The sequence below is a fragment of the Triticum dicoccoides genome, chromosome 6B (assembly GCF_002162155.2).
Source record: "Triticum dicoccoides isolate Atlit2015 ecotype Zavitan chromosome 6B, WEW_v2.0, whole genome shotgun sequence".
NCBI lineage: Eukaryota > Viridiplantae > Streptophyta > Magnoliopsida > Poales > Poaceae > Triticum > Triticum dicoccoides.
In genome coordinates, this window is record NC_041391.1 from 114,913,908 (window position 1) to 114,919,907 (window position 6,000).

General features: G+C 47.9%; 1 pseudogene; it reads right to left on the reverse strand.

Moving 5' to 3' along the window:
* Positions 1-494: 494 nt before the first annotated feature.
* Positions 495-4,655, reverse strand: LOC119320867 (annotated as a pseudogene).
* Between the last annotated feature and the right edge of the window lie 1,345 nt (positions 4,656-6,000).

A 6,000-nucleotide genomic window follows, 5' to 3' on the forward strand; every position in this document is an offset into this window, starting at 1 on the left:
TTCCCCTTCCTCTCTAGATCCATAGACTTCACCGGCGTCGCTCACTCTCCTCTCTCCGCCCTCGCCCCCACAACCAACAGAATCGGTGACCTCATCTCCCACCCCTCCACCCTTTAATCCCTCCCCTCTTCTCACCAAAATTAGTGAAGGGGGGGGGGGGGTCGAGAGACCAGACGGTTGCCTGATCCGCCCACAAACCGGCGAACAACATCACGCCAAGGTCACCAACGCCGTCATGAAATGACAGGCTTCTTCCACCTCGACAAACTTGGTTAATGACAGGCTTCTACTTCTCCCTTGCTCATCACCCCTTTGGCCATACCATGGATCAACCTTCCTCTACTCTGACCCATGACATGGACCGATCTCACTTCCCTCCTCAATGTCATCTCTTCACCCCTTTCCTCGTGTGGCATGTTGCACCGCTAACCCTCACCTTATCTCCCTTCCTTTCCACCCATATCAAGACATGCATGTGTTTCTGCTAGGCCGCTTCACCTCACCGCCACCTTCATCTCCTTATACAATGTCGTATCCGCCGCCTTCTGCCAGCTATAAAAGAAGCGTGTTCGATTCTTGAACCTACAAAATATAAAATGATGAGGTCAATAAGTATGAATTTCTCTTGTTCCTAGTACTATATTTTTATACATGCTTATTGCATAACCAACCTGTGTGTCATAGTGTATTGTGGACTTGCTGAGCTGCTCGACCTTGAGCTTGTCAGTTTGGCAGAGCACGTTCTTCATCTTAACCTCCGTCTGCAGCTCGGCATCGCGGATGGCGACAGCCTTGGTGGCCTCAACCTCGGCGACCTTGGCCTGCCAGTCCCAGCCTTCCCCTTCAATCCTTCATGGTGAGGTCGGTCATTGAGGCGGCGTTGTCGGCCTTCCTAGTGTTCTCAAACACCCGCACCTCCGCCTTGACCTTGGCCTTCTCCTTGAGCGCCTCGCCCTGCTGCCGCACAGAGAGCACCTTGTTCTCGGTGTCCACCTTGGCGGCGTTCTGGCACGTGAGGCCATCCCGCTCCACAAACATCCACCTTGGCCCTGCTCACTGCCTCATGTTGTGTCTTCTCGCTGAGGTAGGAGAAGTACTCATGCCCCGGCACGTCCACCAGCTGCTTCACGATGGCATTGTAGATGAAGAGGCCGAATTGGTCCAGCTCCTTCTGCACGCTGCTGAACACCTCCTCCTTGAACTTTTTGGTGCAGGTGAAGATCTCGTCCATGGTCAGCTGCGCAACCAGCATTCGGGTCTCACCCTCGATCAGCCCTTTAGCCCTTCACCATGCCGTGCCCGTGGCTCCTACCGTATGAGTGCAACAGCGTGATCAACTTCACGTGGAGTAGGAGCTTTGCTTCGACGGTGGGCAGGGCTGGACGTACCGCTCGTGGCTCAATCGGTGTTTGACACGCTTGGTCCTGGCTTGTTAGAGAAAATGGACGATCTGGTCTGCTAAAATCGGCCTGGAAAATTGTCGGTCCAATCCGGTCTGGTGTTCAACCGGTCCGACCAAGAGGACTGAGAAAAATTGTCACTGCCGCCGCCATTCGTTCTTAGCATGTCGACCGGCAGCCCCCGGGTAAACTACCATGTCCCCAAGCTTCCCCTCTCCTTCTTTATTCTCCTCCCCATCCACCATAGCCTATCGCCGCCGTTGTCGTGCATGCACCACTGACGATCTCAAGTTCTCAACTTGGCGCTGGCAGCGTTCTAGCTACGGGTTTCGCTACCATGGCAGCGACCGTTTTAGCACAGCACACATGCAGGCCATCAACTGGGGAAAATGGTCGATTGGGTGTGAACTTCGGATCGTGCGAGAATCGGTCAGCCATGATTTCCGCGTGCGATTTAATAGCCTCCGCCTATAATCACGCACCATGATCCTACGTTGTCGTTTTCTTTGTTGAAGCATATGTTCAGGTCCACCTGCCGCCACGTGATTCTCTCTCTCCCATTGCTCTCTCCGTAACAACCTTTCCTTATCGTCTGCGTCTTTATCGCGAGTAAAGGATTAGCAAGGTCAGCTCAAGACTTAGTTGGGTTACTGGCCGCACCTGCCTGTGTATATCTTGTATAAATGTATACCTCTATAACTGAATATGACTGCTTTCAGTCGTGTTGGTGTGTTCACTTTCTGCACTTCTATTCAGTCGAACAGGAAATAGGAAGTACAAGAGAAACATGGCTTGATCCGAAAATCACAGCACCATTTGACAACAAACCGAACGTCATGTTTTTTTCATGGTTAATCCGCTAATTATGGCAAGGCCCGAACACAAAAAAACATGGGCTCATGAAAAAAAAACTGCTACGGAAGGTTCACGGCTAACAGCCGTGCACTTTCGCGGCACATCACCGACCTCATTGCTGGCGCTCCCGCATGTCCACCACCTCGCCACAGCACCCGCACACACATCCCACCTCGCCGCTGCCCCAGCACGTTGACGCCGGTGGTGGTTGGCCGGTGCAAATGGTGGCTCGATGAGGGACCGAACCAACCCGGACCGTGTCACCCTGGTAGCGTCGCCGAGTTCCAGGGTGGTCACTCGGGGACCGATGGTGAAGACGACGGGCAGCACGAAGGGCAGCTTCTTGGAGCTCTACCAATACCCACGCCTTCTTCACTAGTGTTAAGTCCTCGATGCCCTAGCCGGTGATGGCCAGGTACTACGACGCGTATGCGGCGATGAAGCTCGCCGTTGATTGTTTTGCCCGGCTGTACCGTTAGGTTTTCTTTCCTTCTTACCTATGTAGGACATAGGAGTGTTGACCGGTCAAAGGAAATAAATAGAACCTGTTAGTACATATAGCAAAAATGCACGTGCGATGCAACGGACCTATCAAACTTGTTTTACGTGATCTCTGTTGTATGTTCTTTCTCTATTCCAAAATTCCACTCACGCGAGTAAGAAGTATTTCACTGTCTTATGCAAGTAGTTCAGTGCATACATATGCTACTCATTCGTAATTGCAACCTCAACAGAGTAAAAAAAATTGGTTTGATGCATGGATTACTGCTGCACATGAGAAGATCAACACGAAGCAGAGGGGAGGTGGAGCAGGCCAGTAACCAGGGGAAGGAGCAGAGTGGGAGAAGATTTACACCGCCGTCTCCACTGGATATGGTGTCTCCGCCGCATCTGTGGAGGCGCCGCGGCTCCGCCTCGGATGGTGCTCGTGGCTATGGTGAAGAAGAGGGGCGACGCATGGGCGAAGAGGCAGGCGGTGCTCGTGGCCGAAAAAGTGGGTCGTTCAAGCTGCGGGAGGGAGGAGGGGATCGCCGGGAGGCGGCGAGATCGGTGGGCGGCGGCGGCGGCATCCAGGTAGGGAAGTCGAGGTAGGGCACTTTGTTTTTTTAGGGGAATTGCTTGTGAAAATAACGTGCCACGACGACGTAGCGAGCGGATCCCCTTAAAAAGACGTAACGAGCGGATTCCTTTAAAACTGGTAGGAATGGATACGATTGATGACGTTGAATGTTGGCCTAATTTACTATCATTATGCATGGAAACGAATCATCAAGAAAAAGAATACTTTCTATTAATACGATCATAGGAAGCTTCCTAATCTCTGCTACCAAGCAGTTTCTGCCCAAACAAGGAAGGAAAGTTATGGACCTGATTCGGAAGAAAACAAACATTATGAAGATTAATTAATTTAGATTTGATCTTTAGAGATTGATTGTGATTGATTCTTTTACATAAAGACATTAGGAAATAATTTGTGTCAGTATGGAAAGTTCTGATCCGTTCAATTTTTTTCATTGTGTGAGAGGGTGAAGCAAAAATAAACCGATGAAGTGGGGGGAGGGGACGAAATAAAATCTACGAAAAAAAACCAACGAAGGTGGGAGGAGGTACCAAAAAAACTATGATAGGTGGGACGAAAAATAACCTGAAAGCGAGACTACCAACTGCTCCATTAGGAGTAGAGACTAAAGGGGAGTTGGTAGTTTTGCCTCACTCCCACAAATGCCTCGGCAAACTCAATATTACGCCCACCAGTGTCGTACAGGCGAATTTTCGTTGGAGTGCAGCTAAGTTGGGCCGACTCATTTGACGTGTGCATTAACTCAATCAAATCGATATTTTCCAAAAACTATGCCATGCATTCGATCATTCAAATCAAAACTTAACAAAACCTCAACTAAATATAAACTTTCCTACTACCCAAATCAAATCAAATATTACCAAAACAACAACTATAATAAAAGTTGGCCGGTCTGACACGTGCAAGCGTTTTTATTTTTTTGTTTTTTGTATGTTTTATTTTTTTTATTTTTTTGGTTAATATTTTATTTAACAACCTATTATTTTGTGCTCGGCATACCATTAGAATTGACACTTTCTTAAAACAAAATCCAATTAAATTGACACTTTCACGAAACAACATCATGCATTAACTCAATCAAATCAAATCTAAACAAAATCTCAAATAAACAAACTTTTCTTGCCTTCTACTACTCATACCTAAAACAAATCAAATCTTACCAAAACATCAACTATAATCAAAGCCGATCGACCCATTTGACGCGTGCGAGTTTTTTTTAAAGTTTCACTTTTTGGCCTCCGTATTTCTAATTCATTTTTCTATTACCAAACTATTATTTTGTGTTCGGCATACCGAATTGACACAGACTTGTACACCATGGTGAGGTGCTAGCGTCGCCCCCAATCCGGTTTAACATCCCCACCGCTTTTTTCTAACCCACCAATTTATTTAAATCGGTTTTTAGCCCACCGATCTACTTAATCCGGTTCTTATCACTCAAATCTACACAAATCATGTAGACCGATCTTCGGTATATTTAGGAATGTCGTTATGTAAAGAAAAAAACATGGTGATCTCTAATCAGTCTTTACAAACCAAAACAATGAAAAGGAATCAATATTTGATAACACAAGACAACATTTATGAAAAGGAATCAACTACATGTCTATAATCTCTCTCTTTATTATTAAAGGGCAATCTACTATTAAATGACAATCCGTAGTAGTTCTCGTTGGTACCCATGACACCCACCGATCAAAGGGATATCTGTCGTGGTACTAAGACTGACAGTAGAATAGGGGGTAGGTATGGAGAGGCAAGATCCTAGCTATGGAGTAGTTGTATCCGCAAGCGATTTACGAGTTCAGGCCCTTCTCGGAGGAAGTAACAGCCTTACGCCTCGGAGCCCGGAGGCGGTCGACTGGATTATATGTGTATGAGTTACAGGGGTGCGAACCCTTCTGCCAGTGGAGGGGGTGGCTTATATAGAGAACGCCAAGACCCCAGCCGGCCCACGTAGCGAAGGGTTCAAAGTACATTAAGGCTTGGCGTTACTGGTAACGCCTTACATAAAGTGTCATCATGACCATAAAGACTACTTAATTACAGACCGTTTGGATATAGAGTGGCTCTTGAACTCCTGGTGGTCGAGTGAGTCTTCATGGTCGAGTGTCTTCAAGTCCGTCGAGTGGAATCCCTCTAGGTCGACTGGAAGACGGTTTCTTCTAAAGATGTCTTTGGAGAGGGTACCTTAGACAGGCCCATGACCCTACCCTAGGTACATGACTTCATCATTAGCCCCCGAATGGATCGAGGTTTGAGTGAGGAAGGAGTTGATAATCTTTCCGACCTGTTTCCTGGTGCTGTGAATGTGTCTTACTCTGGATCAATGACTTTTTAGTGATGGTGTCAACTTCTCTTTCAGTCGTCTTGATCCATTCTTTATATCTGTCGAGTGAACTTTATGAACTTGGAGATTTTCGAGCGACGGATCGCAGGAGATCTTCCGTCTGACAAGTTGCTCTGCTGTTAGTGGATTTAGTGGGATCCGAATTTCGGGAAGCGCGCGAAGCGGGGAAGGCCGTGGTACTCGGATGGGATAAGGCAGAGACGCCTCGATTTCTGCGCCGCCTTTTTCGCCACGTATCGCTCGCGCGTCTGTTTCGGGATTTGACAGGATTGCCCGGGCCTACCAGTCAGCCACTCGGAAGCGACTCCATATAA